Below are 21,444 nucleotides of genomic sequence, written 5' to 3' on the forward strand. Positions count from 1 at the left end.
CACACACACACACACACACACACACACACACACACACACACACACACCCCTACACACCTCTTTTTCTCATTGACACATAATTACAGGAAACAGTAGCATACTTAAGCTGTTCCGTCTCTTGTATCATTATCCGGGGGCTTGGGAACATTAGGAATAAGGAAATGATTGGGAGATGACACTAGTATCTCTTCTTTTGATCATTTTGAGAATATGGTTGAAATCATTGTTCTTGTTTAGGAAAAGGGAGGCCATGAACTGGAACCTAAGGTATACCTCAGTGTCGGTCGTTGTATATGTGTGTTCCCCCATAAGCAGGGCATCATTTTCTGCCTGTAATTTAGGAAGTAAAACATCATGTTCTAAGGCACAAGAACTGTAACTATAACTAGGCTGCAGCACACAAACAAAATGGCACCAAGGGTCATACCAACCAAGGACTGTCTTGTGCTTTCACACTTGGAAACCCTTTCACACTTGGACACGTTTTAAAATTATAATTCACAGTTTGTTTTAAAGCATCCAGGCTGTACGCGTTTTTTCTCCTTCACTGTTCTTGCAAATATACTACAATAATAAGACTACAGCCAATTTTTGATTCTCGTTATTTACAAATGAAATCTTCGTAGTATAGGAAATGCTTCCTGCTAATGTTTCCTCTCACTCATTAGTAAGAGCAAGTTTTCCAGACATTTCTATGTACACGTATACTCACAAGACTTCTTCTCAAGAACTTGGGGTACTGAGAAGTATGAGTCATGTCTTTTGCAAAACTTTTCCCGGAAAACTAGTCAGGGACCACTATTCAGCTGACAGTTGAAGAGATATCTTACTATAGCCAACTCTTATAGGGTAAGACATTTATAGGCATTTTGTAGTTCCAGGAAATAATCTTGTACCTGTAATTGGAACTTACTTAAGCTTTCATAGGCTTTAAGTGTATGTTCAGAATTGACCTTTAGAAGCAATAATGGAAGGGAAACAAAGAAAAACAAGCTAAAAGAAAAGAGTTAACCAGCCACATCTGGCCCCCCTTGGTGACTTGTCTTGTTACAGAGCATATATTTTCGATCCAGTAATTTAATGTTTATGTATATATATTTGAAGGCCTCTACCAAATTAATACTCTCGCCTGTTGCTTTTGGAGATGATCTCTCAATTCGGAATGAAATTTAATTAATACAAGCAAAAAATAAGAGAAAAATTGAAATGTTTAGAATACAGTAAAAAAAATTCTCTAAGTTCTTGAACATCAAATGCAGTTTTATCAGTTACACTCTCCTTTGTCAGATGTGTATGTTTTTATAGTATTTCCTGAGATCAAGTTGATTGTTGTTCTCAGTTTTGTTTTATTTTTAAGTGGGTGATTTGGAATTTTTATGTTTCGGTTACATGGGAAGGGAAGACTTAGCCCACTGCCTACCATCACCACCAATAAAATTCCCCAACTAACTAATGATAAAAGTTAGTTGATGTACTACTTTAAAAATGTGTCTAGTTCTCATTTTCCCCTCTCTGGTTTAATAGCCTTTGATAGGAAAAAAGTTCTCCTAGAATATGCATTATGGAGACTGCTTACCACAGCTGGAGCAATGTTGTCCTGTTCATCTTGCACATGGGTTCATTCATCCCTGATTTTTTGCTGTACTATATAGGCACTGAGCTATAAAGATTACTGTAAGACGGTTACATGTTCTCATAAAATAGATGCTTTATTTGTGTTCTCCACAGTCTTGACATAAAATAATTCATAGAGATAGCTAACCTCATGCTGTGAACATGAAGATGTGACTAACCATCTTTGATACCATTTAAGGAAGACAGTTTACTCAAGGAAAGTGGGAATAAGGGTAGTATGTACGTTAAGGACCCACTGTGCTTTAAAATAGATACAGCTTAGAAAAAATACACCTCTATGGTGACTTAAATGGGGCTCATCTAAAACTAAATGCTGTCCCACAGAACCACGAACTGTCAAATCATAATTGGTCTTCTACTGTTATTATTTATAAAGGTATGTGAAGGATAATTCTGAATGATCAAAGCATATTTAAAAACCCTTCCAAAGAATTTTCATCTGAAGTTTTCCTCCCTATGAAAAAAATATGTGTATCTTTAATCTTGAATATTATTGACTTTTGGAATCACTCTTTTTGTTCATCATTACTGCAGTGTTGAAATGTTTGAAGTTGAGGGTGGTTGTCTGGGAGTGTTTGGAGATGAAACGCTGCTGAAATCTGAGTTCTTGGCCATCTTCTCTGTCCTGTACTCCTCTTGCTCGCATATCCATGGCAGGCTTAGGAGGCAAGAAGAATCACAGAGGAAGAATCTGAGCGTATGAGTAACATGGCACACAGCTTTTACACAGCATTCTTCTCAAGCTCTCCCATCTCCCCTAAACACTTACGTTCTGGTGCGGTCAGTGACCTGTGCACTTTTGTGCCTTTGTGTCTTCCCTCTTTTTTTTTTTTTTTTTTTTTTTTTTTTTTTGCGTCATGCGGGCCCCTCACTGCTGCGGCCTCTCCCGCTGCGGAGCACTGGCTCCGGACGCGCAGGCTCAGCGGCCATGGCTCATGGGCCCAGCCGCTCCGCGGCACGTGGGATCCTCCCGGACTGGAGCACGAACCTGTGTCCCCTGCATCGGCAGGCAGACTCTCAACCACTGCGCCACCAGGGAAGCCCTGTGTCTTCCCTCTTGTTGCTTCCTCTTTTTCTGGAGGAAACTCTCACTCCTATTCGTAGGCCCAGCTCAAAGATGAGAATGAAGAGCAGAGGTAGGTGCTCTGTGCACAATGGCTTTCTTCTCCCCTTGCTGCCAGGCCTTCCCTTTCTGCTATGAGAGCCCTTTCCAGGGTAGGTTGACAGTTACACTGGGGCTTTGGCCTCAGACTGCACCAAGTTCAAGTCCTGGCTCTGCCACTGTGTGGCTGTATGGCCCTTGGTAAGTCCCTTGTCTTGATAAGCCTTGATTTCATCTGTATAAACGGTCGCACTTGGACCTAGCATGTAGCCATGAATAAGACAGCACATGTAAAGGAATTAGCATCCTACCTGACATTCAAGAAGTGCTCCGTGAATCGTAACTATTAATGACTTTGTCAGAGTTGTTAATGTGTTGGCCTTTCTTCTTTAAGGATAGAGATGGAGTTTTAATCTTTGAATAGCTACAGTGTCTGGCACATAGTAGATGCTCAAGAAATATTTGCCACGTGGATGAATTAATGAATAAGTTTGGAGCGGGGCTTGTGAGTGAACAGCAGGAATATTTCATATTCTTCTGGACAAGCTGCCTTCCCCTTTCACCTTTTTCTTTGCCTGCTGGAGTCCCGATGCCCCCCAGTTCAGACCCCTTGAAAGAAACTACCAGAATAGGGTTGATGTCCTTGTTTGGAGTCTCATTTATTCATTCAGGATTCATTAAACAAGTACTATTGGGCTCCTCCTACGTGTCCAGACACAATTCCCCATCTGGAAACAAAGTTCCACTTTTCCGCTGCTGAAAATAGATTGTGTTTTTATGTATGTAGCTGAGTCCGTGCACTTTCCTGTTTTAGCATATTTTAGTTATGCCTCTTTCTTCTTCTACGATATCAGGGGCTTTCCATTTATCTTTTCAGCCACGAAAAATTTCCTTGAATAATCCAAGGCTATTTACCCTATGCTAAAATCTCCAGATGAACAGGCAGAGCTCCTGAGGTGTTTGGCAGGAGGGGCTACCAGACAGTTTCCTGTGTATGGAACAGGAAAATAAGATGTGGTTGAAGCAGCAGCTGCCTGTGTTCGTAAAATAGTTGACTGTTCCTTTACCATAGAACACCTTCATATGACAAGGTAGACTAAAGCCATGATCGTGGATGACGTACTCCTAAGGACACAAACTGTATCTGGGACCCTTTGTGGGGTTTCCAGAATACTTGATAAAATTTGTTTGTTAGATACTGACATCTATCTGATTAACATTTTCCTAAGTCGAAGGCACTAGAAACCTCACGAATATGTTAGTAAATGGAATCAAAAAACTTGACAGTGTTTCCCAGTTATGTGTGTTAAGGATGATTCCACGGAATTAAATTAGTTGTAGAGATTTTTGCTCATCACTGACTCATTGCAGATTTGTGCCAGAGAGAAAGGCCATTTACCTTGATTTTGACTCATACTCTGGAGGTTCAGAATTTAACGATGAAGGTAACAGTCATCCAAAGCTACTGGAAATAATGTAATAATGCCTATAGTTTTATTCTCTGTATTGTATTTTAATGAAAGGTCTTAAAGAATAAAAATGCAAAAAGCAGAAAAAGTCTACCACTGAATAATCATCGTAGGTATTTAAGGAGAGAGGCGAAAGAGATTCCCTAAGAAACAGTGATTGTATAACTAATTGTTTAATGTGTTGGGTCACATTCCTCTCAGTAAGACGAGAGCACATTAGAGCACGAATATCCCTTATGATGTTCCAGCTGGTACCAACCAAGCTGAATTTCCTTGAATCGTCCAGGGTTACTTACCTCCTGCTAACCCACACTGTGGCATGTCAAGTTCTAGAGCATCTACACTGAGGAAGAATGATAATCCCAGGGGTCAGAGGAATAACAAAAACATGGAAAGAAGGTCAGAAAATCCCCCTCCATCTGCTCTGACTCCTACCCCAGTCATGAGAATTTGAAAAGGGGAAGAGGGCAGATGAGAATAAACAATGAGGGAAGGAATCTCCAAAGGTGAGCCCACCGAAAACCAGTTTCCAAATGAAGTTGTGTCCTAGCTGGTACAGAAGATGCTGTGGGCAGTAAGGGGACAAAACACAGTAATTTATTTTGCACACAGCTGCACTCAAAACTCACCACATTTAATATTTCTTAGAAGCATCACTGAGACAGGATTCACATACCATACAATCTACCCACTTAGAGTGTACGATTCAGTGGCTTTTAGTGTGTTTGCAGAATTGTGTAAACAATTCTAACCATGACCATGATCAAGGTTAGAACATTTTCTTCACCACAGAAATAAACCCCCTACCCCTGAACAGTCCCACAGTTCATTTTTATTCAAACAGAAGGAGAAGAATCCTGTATTTATAAACCTAGGTTTATAATATCGTCCTTTTTGTGTGACAAAAGTAATGTTATAATTGGGGATAAAGCAACTATGATTGTTATAGCTCTTACAAGGAAATGGTAACTCAAAAGGTTGGAAGATTTTTCCAGCTTGGTTTTTTATAAACATTTTGATTTTTTACAAATATTATAAACTTCAACATTTTGTGCTATTTCCTTGAGACAGAACTCCACTGTATAGTCTATCTATGTTTACATACATTTGTGGTCATTTCCAGAACGTATAATGCCACCCACCTAATGAAAACGTTCCTTGAAAACACTTTGTGACCTTTTGTTTAAATATCGTATTGGATGGGTTCTTTACAATAATTAATTCCCAGAACCTATAAAAGAAAAAGATTATCCAGTTATAATGCAAAACAATTAATTCTGTATGGCAAAACACTATGAAATTTTAAAGTCAGGAGACAAATTAAAAAACACTACTTTTGTAAAACATACCCTATAAGGGACTAAATTTTGCAACACACAAAGAGTATTTATCAAGCAGTAAAGAAAAGGACAAACAACAGAAAAATGATGAAGGATGTGGACAGGCAGTTCACAAGAGAGAAAATCCAAATGACTTACAAATATATGGGAAGTAAGCTTTCAATTCACTAAGTAGTAACGAACTGTAAATGAACACAACAGTGAAATCCCATTTTTACTTAACAGGTAAAGAAAGTGTTGTGAAAATATGAAGAAACACACTCTCATAAGAAAGAGAGTTGATAAGAGAGTGGAGAGTGCCAAATGGCACCAATCTGTAAAAAATTTAAAGGCACATCTGTCTTTGATCATTGATCTAGCACTGTGTCTCTAGAAAACTTTGTGCACAAGTGTACAAAAGTATATGTATAAAGTTTATTGCAGTTTATTTGTAACCACAAAAATCTAGAGAAAAACGTAAATGCTATCAACAGAGGTCTGGCTAAAAAAAGTATGATATATACATTTATTGGGATATTGTGCTGTCACTAATAAGAATTAGGCCAACCTAAATGGGCCAATATGGTAACTTGTCCAATATGTATTAAGTGGGGGAAAAACATCAGAGTATCAATATTATGTATTATTTTCTATTGTAATACAAAAGAACACATACATACATATATGTACACAAATGCATATATATGTGCACACTTGTATATGCACTGATTTTTATGATAGACTCCTAAGAAATTGTTATCAGTGATTACTTCTGGGTGCTGAACTGAGAGAGGAAGAGGGAGAGAGACAGTTTTATTTCATGCCCTTCTTCACTGTTTGGATTCACTTATCAAAATTCACATTTTGTAAAGCTTCAGAACATCTTCACACTTAAAGAGCAACACTGTATAGTACAGAAAATTGGAAATGCAGAAAAATATAAAGAAAAAATTAAAGACCTAAATAGACATTTCTCCAAAGAAGACATATGGATGGCCAAGAAGCCCATGAAAAGCTGCTCAACATCATTAATCATTAGAGAAATGCAGATGAAAACTACAATGAGGTATCATCTCACACCAACTAGAATGGGCATCATCAGAAAATCTACAAACAACAAATGCTGGAGAGGGTGTGGAGAAAAGGGGACCCTCTTGCACTTTTGGTGGGAATGTAAATTGATACAGCCACTATGGAGAACAGTATGGAGGTTCCTTAACAAACTAAACATAGAATTACCATATGACCCAGCAATCCCACTACTGGGCATATACCCAGAGAAAACCATAATTCAAAAAGACACATGCACCCCAATGTTCAGTGCAGCACTATTTACAATAGCCAGGTCATGGAAGCAACCTAAACGCACATCGACAGACGAATGGATAAAGAAGATGTGGTACATATATACAATGGAATATTACTCAGCCATAAAAAGGAACAAAATTGGGTCATTTGTAGAGATGTGGATGGATCTAGAGACTGTCATACAGAGTGAAGTAACTCAGAAAGAGAAAAAAAAATATCATATATTAACACATATATATGGAACCTAGAAAAATGGTACAGATGAACTGGTACAGGGCAGAAATTGAGACACAGATGTAGAGAACAAATGTATGGACACCAAGGGGGGAAAGTGGTTGTGGTGGGATGAATTGGGAGATTGGGATTGACATATATACACTACCTGCTGTATAAAAAAATAAATTAAAAAAAAAAAGTGGTTGCCAAGGAAAGACACAGAAAATTCTAGCATGCAGAGCATGGCATAGCTTCTGACTCCTAGTATGGGATGATTTATTGCTTTCTTTTAACTTTTTTGCACTGTTGGAATTTTTATAATGGTTAAAGGTCATCTTTATACAAATAATAAATCCATTACAAAACATTTTTGGTAGATTATTTTCAAAGAAAAATTATGAAATTATACATTAAATGTTGAAACTTTTATATATAATCATGTTTTCTCCATTAAGTGGGGCCCGGTAGACCTCTCTAGAATCCTGTGGTTGTTGAGAGACCATTGTGTTAGATATCATCTCTTTTAGCCTAAATGATGTTTTAAGTTTCTTTAAAAATAAAAATTGGGGGCTTCCCTGGTGGTGCAGTGGTTGAGAGTCTGCCTGCCAATGCAGGGGACATGGGTTCGAGCCCTGGTCTGGGAGGATCCCACATGCCGCAGAGCAGCTAGGCCCGTGAGCCACAACTACTGATCCTGCGCGTCTGGAGCTTATGCTCCACAACAAGAGAGGCCGCAACAGTGAGAGGCCCGTGCACCGCGATGAAGAGTGTCCCCCGCTCGCCGCAACTAGAGAAAGCCCTCACATAGAAACGAAGACCCAACATAGCCAAAAATAAATAAAATTTAAAAACATTAAAAAAAAATAAAAATCGGGACTTCCTTGATGGCATAGTGGTTAAGGATCCACCTGCCAGTGCAGGGGACGCGGGTTCAAGCCCTGGTCCGGGAAGATCCCACATGCCGCGGAGCGACTAAGCCCATGCGTCACAGCTACTGAAGCCCGTGCGCTTAGAGCCTGTGCTCTGCAACGAGAGAAGATACCACAACGAGAAGCCCACGCACTGCAACGAAGAGGAGCCCCTGCTCACCACAGCTAGAGAAAGCCCGCGCACGGCAACGAAGACCCAACGCAGCCAGTAAATGAACAAATAAATAAATATAAAAATTATTGGGTACATGATGTGCCAGGAAGGATGGGGAGAACAAGATTACTCATCTGTTTTCTAACTCAAACAGACTTCTAAAAATTATTTAAATACATTTCTGCTAATATTTTTGGGAAGGAAAACAAAATCCTCTCCATGTGAAATCAAATGTCTTTAAATATGGCTTGACACTTTCCTCTTTATTTTGGAAATGAAGAGCCAAATTCGCCATAAAAAATACAAGTTTACCTTAGCTCGACATTGCAATTTATTGGGTAAATATTTGAAAATGCTAAGTCTAGACATATCTGCTGAAGCGCTTCAGTGACCTCCTCGGTCAGAGATAACTATCCTAGTAGATTGCAATAATGACTTATTCGTTTGATGGCTGAGGGCCAAATGCAGATAGAATTATCATCTGATTTCAGGCAGCTTTCCAGCAAGTCAACTCTAATGCCTCCTTTCTAACCAGGCCCTTTTACTTGAAAGACCACAATCCCTCCAAAATGCTATATACTGTCATATTAGATGGCTACCTTCATATGACTACAATATTTTATCAGCCTTGAAATACTATAGCCCAGGGACTTACGTAAGTACTGCACAGGGAATTCATTTCAAGCCACATCTGACCCCTTGTTTTAAAGGTGATCTTCAAATAGGTTTAAGGGGAATAAATCAAGTTTTCAACCCATATTCTGCCTTCTCCTAGTAAAAAAGAAAAGAGGCTTTAAATGTTTCTAACCTTTTTCTTCTTTTCTTCACTTTGGGATAGAAGATTAATCACATCTACCCAGAGATGTAATTTAATGTCTGTCATTTGGAATAGAAGGGAAAATAGATAAATGGCTCATGAAGAGGGTACTTGAAAATTAAACTTTACAACCAAGGATTTTACTAGGCAGTTAATGTGAAGGATACTTCTCATTAAAAGGAAAGTCAAGTAACAAGGAAACATGAGAAACAGAATAATAAATATGACAGTTTTTGGCAAAAGTGAGGAAAGGAAATCTTAAGTTTTCAGAACAGGATACAGAGAATTACCCACAGAATTAACTCACTCTTAAAATATCTCCCTCACGTTGCATGAATGTGAAAGAATTTAGAAAGAAGAAATTGTTCAGACAATTTTGTCTGACAAAGTTTGTCAGACAAATTGCAGACAAAGTTGTCCAGGAAAACTCTGTCATTCATAACTTTACCTTCCCTATATATGTGTGGACATACTTCCCTTTGAAAATCCATTCCTATCCTATTCATATTGCTATAACTCTGCCCTTAACAAATAACCTAGCTTCCAGACATAAGGGATTAAGTTGTGCTCATTGAGATCAGGTCCTAGATAATGGTCTTCCTCAGGTTTTCACAGAGTTAGGAACAGGGAATTTTTGTTTAAAACTGATATTAATATCTGCTCTTCCCAGATTCCATTTCCTTATCATTCTTTCCCATAGACTTTCTCCCTCATGGAAAAATGACTCATGTGAAACAAGGTGAAAGGGAAGGGTTGAGAAGCGAATACAGCACCTTTTGTGGTCTGTGAGCAACCCAGATCACGCAGCCAGAAATCCAATGGGTCACAAAAATGATGGCAAATACCTGATTTGCCATCTGATTGTGCACTGTTTTTTTAAACTGTTTCATCCTGAACTGAAAGACCCATCTGAACTGCTTGAAAAGGCAGTGCCAGCAACAGCTGGGAAATTCACCGGGAATGCCCATTGCACATTGGTTGTGCCATTTTCAGGTGTTCCCCTCACTTCCTTGCCCACCCAAACAGATCACTTGTGGAGCTTGGACAACCTGTAATTTCCCCCAAGCTTTTAACATGCAGCCTTATTAGCTATATTTGACAAGTGTGTCACCTAAGTGATTGCCAGCTGTGGAAGAGCAGGATATATCTACTGAGGTGAGCTCTTCAGTTTGTCAAAAATAGAAGCAACTCAGAACATTTCTTCTTTCGATTTGTATTGCCATCCGGCTGAAAACACAGTTGCCTTCTCAGCAAACATTGCAGGACTGAAGAGGGAGTGGCCCTGGAGAAGCTTAGACTATATTAATGATCCTAGAAAGTGTAGCACCTAGAAATGTATCTCTTATTTCTATTAAACCTGTGCAGTTTTGTCTCTGGGCTTTAAAATTTTTTTTCTAAACATCTTTATTGGAGTATAATTGCTTTGCAATGGTGTGTTGGTTTCTGCTTTATAACAAAGTGAATCAGTTATACATATACATATGTTCCCATATCTCTTCCCTCTTGCATCTCCCTCCCTCCCACCCTCCCTATCCCACCCCTCTAGGTGGTCACAAAGCACCGAGCTGATCTCCCTGTGCTATGCGGCTGCTTCCCACTAGCTATCTATTTTACGTTTGGTAGTGTATATATGTCCATGCCACTCTCTCACTTTGTCCCTGCTTACCCTTCCCCCTCCCTGTATCCTCAAGTCCATTCTCTAGTAGGTCTGTGTCTTTATTCCCTTCTTGCCTCTAGGTTCTTTATGACCTTTTTTTTTTTTCTCTTAGATTCCATATATATGTGTTAGCATATGGTATTTGTTTTTCTCTTTCTGACTTACTTCACTCCGTATGACAGACTCTAGGTCCATCCACCTCACTACAAATAACTCAATTTCATTTCTTTTTATGGCTGAGTAATATTCCATTGTATATATGTGCCACATCCATTCATCTCTTGGTGGACACTTAGGTTGCTTCCACGTCCTGGCTATTGTAAATAGAGCTGCAATGAATATTTTGGTACATGACTCTTTTTGAATTACGGTTTTCTCAGGGTATATGCCCAGTAGTGGGATTGCTGGATCATATGGTAGTTCTATTTTTAGTTTTTTTAAGGAACCTCCATACTGTTCTCCATAGTGGCTGTATCAATTAAATTTTTTTTTTATCCTATTTAATCTCTAAATGAAATAACTTGACTTTCTGTTTTCCCTGAAGCAGTATAATGGTCAGGAAAGCTATTGACAGACTGTAAAAGCTGTCCTGTTGTGGGCATTGTCTGTTTTCTGTACTGATTGTGAAAAGAAGGAAAGAATGTATTTCATCCCTGTGTCCTGGGTTCTCTCACGCTGCTATCTTCAAAGAGTACCCTAGAAATCCACAGGCAGAACTGATTCCCAGAAAACTAATTTATATGCAGCACTTAATTTAATTTCTCCAGTGGATCTCCCTGGTGGCACTCTTAGAACATTCTTAGAAGCATTGCTTGTGTGGTACCAGTGGGGGACTTCTACAAATATTTTGTTTTTTCAGGGTGGGTACTTCCGTAATATCCCAAGAAGTCATTCATTCTAAAACCTGCAGGTATTTAGAACAGTATCTAACGGCTTGTAGGAAAACGAATGGCTGCCGTACTTTTAAGTATCTCCTTGGAAGGAGATGAAAGCTCTCTTAAGAACCTAGTCAACTTTATTATCTAGCAGCTTTCCTTTATGTCCTGATTTTTTTCTGCTCTGCCACATGCACGCGTTTGTGTTACCTGTTTCTTCCCTGAAGCAACTGAGTCTTGGCAACCCCTGTGATTGTCCCTATCCCTTGAAGGCAAAACCTCTAAATAAAATTCTTTCCCAGTGAGACTTTGCTTAGAAGTAGATTTGCATCATTATTCTTGAGTATCACTCAATCCCTTTATAACCATGTAACTTCAGCTTCTCATTTATCATGACATGAGTCATTCTGTCTGATTACTTTCTTCTGCACTAGAGTCTGAGTGTTTATTCCTGGTCTTACAGTTAAGGGTTTTTTCCCCTTAGTTTCCCTATTGGGTTTTTTTGTTTTTTTTTTTTTTTTAATTCTCCTTGAGATGCCAGGGCAGACTCAGAGGCTCGAACAAATTGGAGAATTATCTTCCCCAGCCTTGCCTTTACCTCAGGACATGAAAGCAGTGACCCCCAAATCTCATTTACCCCATGTTGATGCAGGTTTGTGTGTCTTTTCTCAGGATGAGACTCAGCTGGTGATTCCTCAAATGCAGGAACCTCTTGCTGGCGAAAAATCTCTCTTCCTAATCAGGCCTGAGGTCCAGGGTATATGACTTTCTGGAGACTTCTTTTGTACACAGGCCCCTCTGCCCACCAAGAACCTGGTTCTTCTGCTTTAACCGACAGATGATGAGCTGTCCGGGATGGGATATTTTCCAGTACAGCAGTCCTCCTAAACCTCTTTACTTATCAGAACCACCCAAGGTACTTGTTAAAAATACAGATTCCCAGACCCCCCTTCCAGACCTACTGCATCAAAGCATCTGGGGAAGGGGTTTGGGAAGTTCAGTGTTCAACAATAAACCCCCAAGTGATTCTTATCATAGGGAAAGCTAGAGACACTACTGTAAAATATTGCCCTCTCAAGAAGATGTTAGACTATGTCTGTTATTTTTTTATTTTTTATTTTTTTGCGGTACGCGGAGCTCTCACTGCTGTGGCCTCTCCCGTTGCGGAGCACAGGCTCCGGACGCGCAGGCTCAGCGGCCATGGCTCACGGGCCCAGCCGCTCCGCGGCATGTGGGATCTTCCCGGACCGGGGCACGAACCCGCGTCCCCTGCATCGGCAGGCGGACTCTCAACCACTGCGCCACCAGGGAAGCCCTATGTCTGTTATTTAATGCCTTCCTACAGTTACTAATTCCTGCTTATTACCATCTGTGGCCCTGTTTCTTAAATTATTCCTTGAATGTCAGAATCATAATCAGCTGAGGTGCTTGTCCAAGACACAGATGCCTGGCCTTTGAGGTCAGAATCTCTGGGGATGGGAACGAGGGACCTGTTGTTTTTCACATGCTCCCCTAGATCAGAGCCACTGATCTAAGGGCGTCCATCCATAGTTCTAGAGCAGTTCTTTTCAAGCTTTACTGTGAATACAAATTACTAGGAACGTTGGTAAAGTGCACATTCTGATTCAGTAGGTCTGGGGTGGGACCGGAGAGTCTGCAAGCTCTCAGGCGATGTTGAGGCTGCTCGCCCGTGGACCACATTAGCACAAGATGCTAGAGAACTTCTCTAAGCAAAATGCCCCAAACTGTTGGACAGCATAGAGCCTGTGACTCTGTTTTGATGGGAGAAGAGTGGACCCCATCTAAGCTATGACTAGTCCTAATTTCATTAAGGGGGCACAGGATAATTTAGAACAGAGCCTTACCCATTGTGAATGACACACCTGGCATTCTCAGCATTCATCACGTGGGCTGCCCTGTAACTCCACACCTTTACCTTTCCCAGTGAGACCCTTCCAGGCCTCCCGACTCCTGAACCACTTGGGCCTGGGCTGGACCCACTGGACCAAGAATGTACACTTATCTTTGTTTCTGCAGGAGCGGGAGAAAGTCAGGCATAAAAGTAGCCTTACTCAAGGAGAAAGCTATCAAATTTTTTTCAGTTCATGCTTCTATGATTTTTTTTTTTTTTGGTTTCTTTTGTTTCTTTTTCCTTTCTCTAGGAGAAATTTGTACCCATTTTATTCCTTTTGGTTCTTGGGTAATTTATCTATTTCTTATCTATCTTTCAGATCGTTTCCATCTTGTAGCTAATGAAAACCAGGTGGTCATGAGTTGTTAATAAATGTGAACTCTTGTTCTCTTCCAAAGTCTGCTTTAGGCTGTCTCAGGATGACGGTTGTTTTTGAAAATTTGAGTTGGGACCAAATCTCAATAGGATGGATGTTTGTTGTTTTTTCAAGACTGATTTATCTTGCTAATCTGTCTGCTCGGGCTGTTAGCTTAGTCCTTTGTTCCAAATGCCACATTGCACAATTACTGCAAATGCTGAGCCTCTGGATTTTCTTCAGTCATTTTCTTATCTATATACCAGAGAATGGCAAAAAGTTTCTGGTCTGTGGACTCACACCGTCAGGGTCACCTGGGGATTTTTCTTAACGCTTCAGGTTCTACCTCCAGTGATTCTAATTCTGTCGGTCAAAAGAAGAACAAAGATTCTGCATTTTTAAAGAGTGGGAAAGTCTGTCCTTTACCCTGAAGGAAGACCATGGGCCTTGGTAAACTCTTGGTCTCTCCTTCCTTTGGCACCTGAAACCAATACATTGTGTAGACCAGTCAGTAGGTCTCAGAAGTATACCTGATGAAGGTCGTGTTAGCTGGGACTGTCCTGCCCAGCCCTCCGCACCACCCCCCAAGTCCACCCTCAAGCTTTGTGGACTGGACCTCCACATCATATCTCAAGTCATTCTCGTCCATCCATTTCTATTACCTGCATCCTGGTCTAAGCCAGCACCCTTTCTCTCCTAGATTCGCCCCAGAGTGATGTTTTAGACTCACAGATCAGAACACAACAATGCCTTTGCTTAAAGCCCTTCTATAACTTCCCATCTTGCTTAGAGTAAAATCCAAACCCTTCATTTGGTCTCCCCAACCCTGACTTGATCTGGCCCCCGCCTCCCTCTTTCCTGTAATCTACCCGTGGCTGGTTCCTTCCCATGTTCGGAGCTCACCTTTGATGTCCTCTACACCCAGAGACCTTCTCTGACCTCCACCATCGAGAAACCACTCACCCAGGCGCTGTCACAGCCTCCTTTCACCCCTTGGCAAAGCACTTAGAAAATCAGCTCCTGTTCTTGTTTTTGTTTTTAAGGCCCATTTCAACTTCTACTGTATAAACTCCATCAGAGTAGGTACCCTGTCTTCTGATTTACTGCTGCATCGGCACTTAAACAGCAGGGACTTGGTAAATATTTGCAAAATGGATGAATTTAAGCTGAGCCGGGAAGTATGAGCTGAAGTGAGCCAGCACAAGGGCGGAATTGTTCCTTGTGCAGGGAAATTAATGTCCTAAAGCCCAGAGGCAGGAAGATACTTAGTGTTTGTCAGAAACTAAAATAATGTGTTCAGAGGAAGGAAGAGAGAGGAGCTGAGGTGGGCAGGGGCCTTAAAGGCTGTACTAAGCCTGTTCACAAAGAGCAGCAAGGAGTCATAGAAGGGTTTTAAGCGGGGGAGTAACAACAGAATCCTGACAAAAGTCTTCCAGAAAGGCTTGTCCTAAAGTTGCGTCACACACACTGACAGGTTGAAAGGCCACAAGATGTCAACTTGTAAATGTTACCTTACTTGGAAAAAACTTCTTTGCAGATATAATTAATTGAAGGACCTTGAGATGAGATTACCTTATATCATCCACTTGAGCCTGAAATGCCATCACAAATATCCACCTAAGAAGGAGGCAAAAGAAGGTAACACAGACACACCTAGGGGAAGTCCATGTGAAGATGGAGGCAGAGATCTCCATGATGGGGCCACAAGCCAAGGAATGCCTGGAACCACCAGAAGGTGGAAGAGGCAAGAAAGAGATTCTCTAGAGCCTTCGAAGGGACTGTGGCCCTGCAACACCTTGATTTCAGATTTCTGGCCTCTAGAACTATGTACGAATATATTTTGGTCATTGTAAGTCAACACATTTTTGGTAATTTGTTGTGGCAGCCACAGGAAATCAATACATGCACTTTAGAGAAAAGACTTTCAGATGATGTGCACTGTCATGCCTCAGTGAGCATAGGTCAAGTGTGAGGTGGGAGATGTTCATGTGCTGTTTCCTCCTGTGGATGTTGTCGTAACTCTAATGGAGAAAGGTAAGCCTGTTTCATACAACCTGCTGCTCAAGTCAAGTTAGTTACTTCATTTTATGGCCAGCTTAAGAGGGAGAGCCGTGCATGTTGTGGAAATAAAGAGCAACCAGTGAGAACCAGGGAAGGCTATTTACTGTGAGCTTGTTAAACCGAAGGAGTCAGCCACCATCATTTGCATTTTGGCAGAGACCCAAAGGCAGGCAGAGGAGTGGGAATGCTTTATAGTGGAAAAGGGGAAGGCTTCAGGTGTGCCCTGATTGCTGGCCTGGGGAAGCCGGAAGAGGGATAACTCCATTGTTTTGAGGCAGTGCTATCTGGCTTAATGAATAGGGTTGCAAATTTCCAGTCTCAATAGGTAAGAACCGAAATCTCCTGCCTGGGTATTTGCACTCAACTAAAATGGCTTGGGTAGCACTATTTTGGGATTGGTTCCAAACATGTCATTGCAGAGGTTAAGTGGTACTTGGAAGGGAGAGGACTAGACTGAGGGTACAGTGGATTAGGGGCAATGCTCCTGGCCCTTCTGCAACCCTCAGATTTGCTCAGCACAACATGCAAGTCCTCTTTCTCTACACTGTGCCCCCATGACCTCCTCCATTTTCCAAACTCTCAACTAGGAAACCACCAGCGTTTCAAGACCCCATGTCACCATGTTCTCAGAGATGGCAAAAACAATGGATGCTGATCCGATTTTAACAGACAATTGGAAGGCTTTCAACACTGCCAATCACATCATCTACACTGCAGTGGATGCACAGATGCCCGAAACTATCAATTCATGTTGGCCAAATCTACAGAAATAATGTGCAGAATGCATTGTTTAGGGCCCCAGGCAGGTGGTTGGTGATGGCTTCATTAACACCCTCAAGGAAGAATTTAAGAATTTATTGAAGACCATTGGAAAGATCGCTAATGGAGAGATCCAAAAGTGGTTCTTAACCAAGGGCTATTCCCCCCAGGGGACATTTGGCGACACGTGGAGACATTTTTTGGTCTTTACAACTAGGGAGGTGCTGCTGGCATCCAGTGGGTAGAGACCAGGGATTCAACTAGCGACTGGCACTGAACAGTGCAGCTGTTGTGGGAAAAAGGAAAGAATGAGATAGATCAGTGTCAAGAAATGAGGATCTGGTGGAGCAGGCACAAAGCAGCTTTTCCTGTCTAATGTTTGGAAGCCTCCCTCTTTTCCCCAAGGGCTAAAACTTGGAGACTGCACGATGAGCGGGCTGGGACCACGTAGAGGAAGACACTTAGGGGTGACAGACATAAGATAGCAGGAACCTGGGTTACCAGGCAATCTCCTAGAGCAAAGCAGCTCCCATGTAACACTCAGCTCTTACTTAGGGAAAATTAACTTTTATTTGACTATCAGGAGAAAAGAAAGTATTTGGGGAAGAGAATCACTCGTGCTATTAAAACAGTAGATCTGAGTGGTGACTCTTGAGATGTCAGGATGGAACATCCCAGCACCAGAAAAGCTTCTGCAGAGGTTATGGAAAGGGTCAACGCTCAGCCAGCAAGTGCCTCCAGAGCTGGTTCGTGTTAGTTTCACAGCCAGCAGCCCTGCCACGTGGGAACATGTGTGTGCCATCTGGAGTCCTGAGCTGGGGGTTCTGAAAGTGGTGGGCCAGTCTAGGTGCTGGGCTTAGACACGCGTGGCTATATTTTTAGAAGGTACTTTAAAAATCTCAGTTTCTGGGACTTTGTTCTCCAGCTAAGCCACTCCAGCTGATGTCTGCTTCCAGCTCAATCTGCTACAGGCTTTATTTTTTAAAAACTATGGTTTCGAGTGTTTTGATCTCCACTGCTTTTATTCTGGACCTGCTGCATTTGGAGCTTAGGAAAGTAACACTGGTTCCAAACCCCATTGCCAGTAGGGAAGGGAGTTTCACTGTAGTGTCAGGATTGGCTCCGAATCTAGGTGGTGCAGAAACAAGAGGATGGACCTCAGCCCTTATCAGAGCATTGTACCTGGGAGATGCCGATCAACCCTTTCAGCATTTGAATTTTCCTGTAATACTGCCCTGAAGTTCAAGAATCATCATGTTTCTATAGGAAGTAAACTTTGGCCTAGGTCATACCAGGATTGGTCTTTCAGCTCACCCATGCTGACAAACTGGAGGCTAAGCAGGATGGTCAGAGCTTCAAAAACCTTGAGGCAGAAGGTGGTGAATCCCCCAGGCACTGGAGGTGATCAGGAAGAAGCTGGCCAGCCCCTTACCGAGACGGTAGAAGAGGATATTCATGAATTGAGCAGAGAGTTGATTGGGTAACCATTGACAACCTTCATATTCTTGGAGGGTTCCTTCCAACCCAGAGCATATGAACATGTGAGAGCTACTCGTTGGACAGTTAGAGAGCCAGAATTGCAGATGCTCTCTTTTGGTGACCAAGCTTGCACCATATTTATAAAAAGTCTCTAGAACTAAATGCTCCCCCTAACTGTCTTTTGCACATAGCCACAGAGAGGAATATTGTTCCATTTGGAGGCTTCTTACCTTTGCCAAGTTAAGAGGAAGCTTGTCTTTGTAATCAGGATGGAGAAGAAAGCACAAAGCATCTACTGCTGATGATGGATGCTTCTAGATGAACTTGCCCATCTCCTGAATAGCTCAGAACAACTGAATTTAGAGTTGTGATCACTGAGAGGTCTCTGCCTGACAGTGATTTTATTCTGCTGGTTTTAAAAAGAGATTACAGCCAATGCAGGGGACACGGGTTCGATCCCTGGTCCAGGAAGATCCCACATGCCGCAGAGCAACTAAGCCCGTGCACCACAACTACTGAGCCTGCGCTCTAGAGCCCATGTGCCACAACTACTGAGCCCACATGCCACAACTACTGAAGCCTGCGCACCTAGAGCCCATGCTCCGCAACAAGAAGCCACCACAGTGAGAAGCCCACGCACCGCAATGAAGAGTAGCCCCCGCTCGTCGCAAGTAGAGAAAGCCCCTGTGCAGCAATGAAGACCCAATGCAGCCAAAAATAAATGAATAAAATAAATTTCTATATAAAAAAAGATATTACAGGAGTAAAAAATTCCTTGTTTAAAGGATATCCTCTAGCCAGCGTGCAAAATGTCACTAAAGCTGCCTAGGCGTTTAGGGGACATCACCTTTGTCTTTCAAGATTCTCCAAAAGATACTGGTGGGCTCCTTTGAATGCATGAGCATCTCTGCTGTGTGAGCTCAGGTGAACTGCTGGTGCCGCCAGTAGAGTTCTATAATCATTTCTATTCTTTAGCACCTTTCGTTATACATCAGCCCACCTACCACCTGTTTCTGAGTCAGGAGAATCTGCATACGTGGAGGTTCTCATGCCACTGGGAACGTGGCCAAAGAGTGTATTCCTTCTCCAGTTTCCTGCCTCTACATCCGCATCTGGGTTGTCTCTAAATCTGGCCATCACAGAAGGCCTGTTTCTTGAGTTGGGGTCCAGAGTGAAGGTGGGAAATGTCATAACTTCTGTCTTACCAAATTCTGAGAACGTCTGTAAAGCTAACATTAGTACAGACCATATGGAGAATGGTACTTTCCCCCTCATAGAACTATGATTACAGGGACTTTCTGAAGCAGAGATTTAATCAGAGCTTGCTTGCTTACTTGCTTGCTATGGGGGTGGGGGGGGTTCAGTCATCAGAGACCCAGTTAATGTGCTTCATCTGATTTTCTGTACTTGGGTAGGCTGCGATCTTCAGTAGCAAGAGAAATTACTCTCCTGAAGCTTCCTTCAATCTCATCCTCCTTAAGAAGTGTCCATGTTGTCCAGTATCCCCACAGCCAAAGGAAGTGCAGCCCGCTTAATGCGAGAATGCCCTCAAAGGCAAATGACCCCAGAAGAGGGGGGAGGGTGCAGGGTGCTGTCTGCTTCCTTGCCAGACTCTCTAAAATGTCCTTCATGAGAACAAATAAGGTTTTCTACTTTACTGGCCGTGTACATCATGTTACGCACAATGTTTCTAAATTGTGGTTTTAAGCTGACAAAGATTTTGGCATTCTCTCCAAAGGAATGAAGCATTTGTCCTTCACGGCATCTTTTACCACCATAAAATACCATTCCCATTTAAATTAATTAAAATACTTAAAATCTAAACTTTAATGGGAAAGATGGTTGAAGTCTTTTTTTTTTTTTTTATAATTTATGGCTTGGCAGTACAATTTTCTTCGATTGGTTTTATTTTGGCCTTGGGAAAAAAAGCAGTTACTATCATTGTTTTGTTTCTGTTTTCCTGTATTCAGCCCTAGCCTTTCAGAATTATCCTAATCCCCTGTATGACTCATGAAGCTTCCCTCTTATACTGAAGGCAAGTGGTATGAGATTTGTAATACTTGTAGTTATCTTTCAGACTCCATGGTCCCCCAAGCGACCGCTTCACTATGATCCCACTTCTGAAAGAGAGTTCATTGTTTCTTTTTGGGGGGGATGCAATAAGCACGTTGATTGAATTGCAGCTTTAGTATTTAAATTTTAATTTAATGTTGACACGAGAACTGGTTGTTTGCCGTCCTTCCCATTGTCCGCCATCACCCACTTGTCTATCTTCGACCATGGGCACTGGTAACAATTTTCCAGCCTTGATTCACAGTGAAGCAGCCTGCTTAGACCACCACATCAGATCCTGGGGTGGTGAGGAAGCCACTAAACCCAGAGACTTCGATTCTGATGCAAGTCACTTAGCCTCTCGGAGACTCAGTTTCCTTATCTGTAAAATGGGAGGTTGGATTACTCTAATGAATGCTAAGAGTTCACACGAGTAGTAACAAGGTCAATAACAATGTGGGCCCATACTTGCTGAGCAGCTATTCCGTCCTTTTCCATATGCCAGGCCTAGGTGGTACCCAGGGGAGTAGGGGGTGGGGAGACAGAGGAGTAAATGAATACTTTTGATAGATTAATAGTATGGTGAGAACTAAGCTCCAGAGAAGCCGGAGAAGCTGTAGAAGCATGGCATGAGTCCACAAGGTTTTTTTCAATACTCTGAAAATCAAATAAAACGCCTACACTTGCTCTGGTAAGACTTAGCCACCTGACGAAAATACCAACTTTCTTTCTGGGAGCTGGAAAAATGTCAGTTTGGTGTGGAGAGATTGGTTCTATTCTTCTGATCCCGAGCCCTGGCTGGTAGGTGGGGCCCATAACTAGCAGCTCTGGCTCCTGTAGCAAACCCTAAAGTCAACTTTTTAACTCATGTTGCAGCTCATAGATGGGTGTTATTACCAGTGTGCACCATCTGGTAGATTTCTCTTTTACCCATTCATCCCTGCTAACAAGATACCGAGCTTTTAAAATTATTATCTTAAATTTATGTGACCTCTAAACATTCAGGACCTAGGACCAAAAGTCTTGGTCATCTTGCCCTCGTTATATAGTCCTGGTTTTCGTTTAAACTGAGCAATGTATTGTTGCTTTATGCAATTTGTTTCATAAGCCAACATTTTTCAAACATGAGGTCCGCAAAATAAAAATTAGCAGAAAAGAGCCCTCGCTGGTTAAAAGATTCCACGCTGGACTACCAGGTGGGCAGTGTTTCTAGTTCCCAAACCGTGTGTGTTCCCTGTCGTGCTTGCAGAGCTCAGCACCTGGCATGGAGCAGACACGTGGTAAAAGTGTAACTGGGGGGCTTCCCAGGTGGCGCAGTGGTTGAGAGTCCGCCTGCCGATGCAGG

At 41.9% G+C, this 21,444-nt stretch overlaps 1 protein-coding gene across 3 annotated transcripts in view; it reads left to right on the forward strand.

Annotated features, from left to right (window-relative positions):
• Nucleotides 1–21,444, forward strand: part of DCLK1 (doublecortin like kinase 1) — a 356,039-nt gene that overhangs the window by 238,630 nt on the left and 95,965 nt on the right. The window lies entirely within an intron of this gene.

This window comes from Monodon monoceros, unplaced genomic scaffold (genome assembly GCF_005190385.1).
Source record: "Monodon monoceros isolate NGI ecotype Baffin Bay Population unplaced genomic scaffold, NGI_Narwhal_1 Super_Scaffold_8, whole genome shotgun sequence".
Lineage (NCBI taxonomy): Eukaryota > Metazoa > Chordata > Mammalia > Artiodactyla > Monodontidae > Monodon > Monodon monoceros.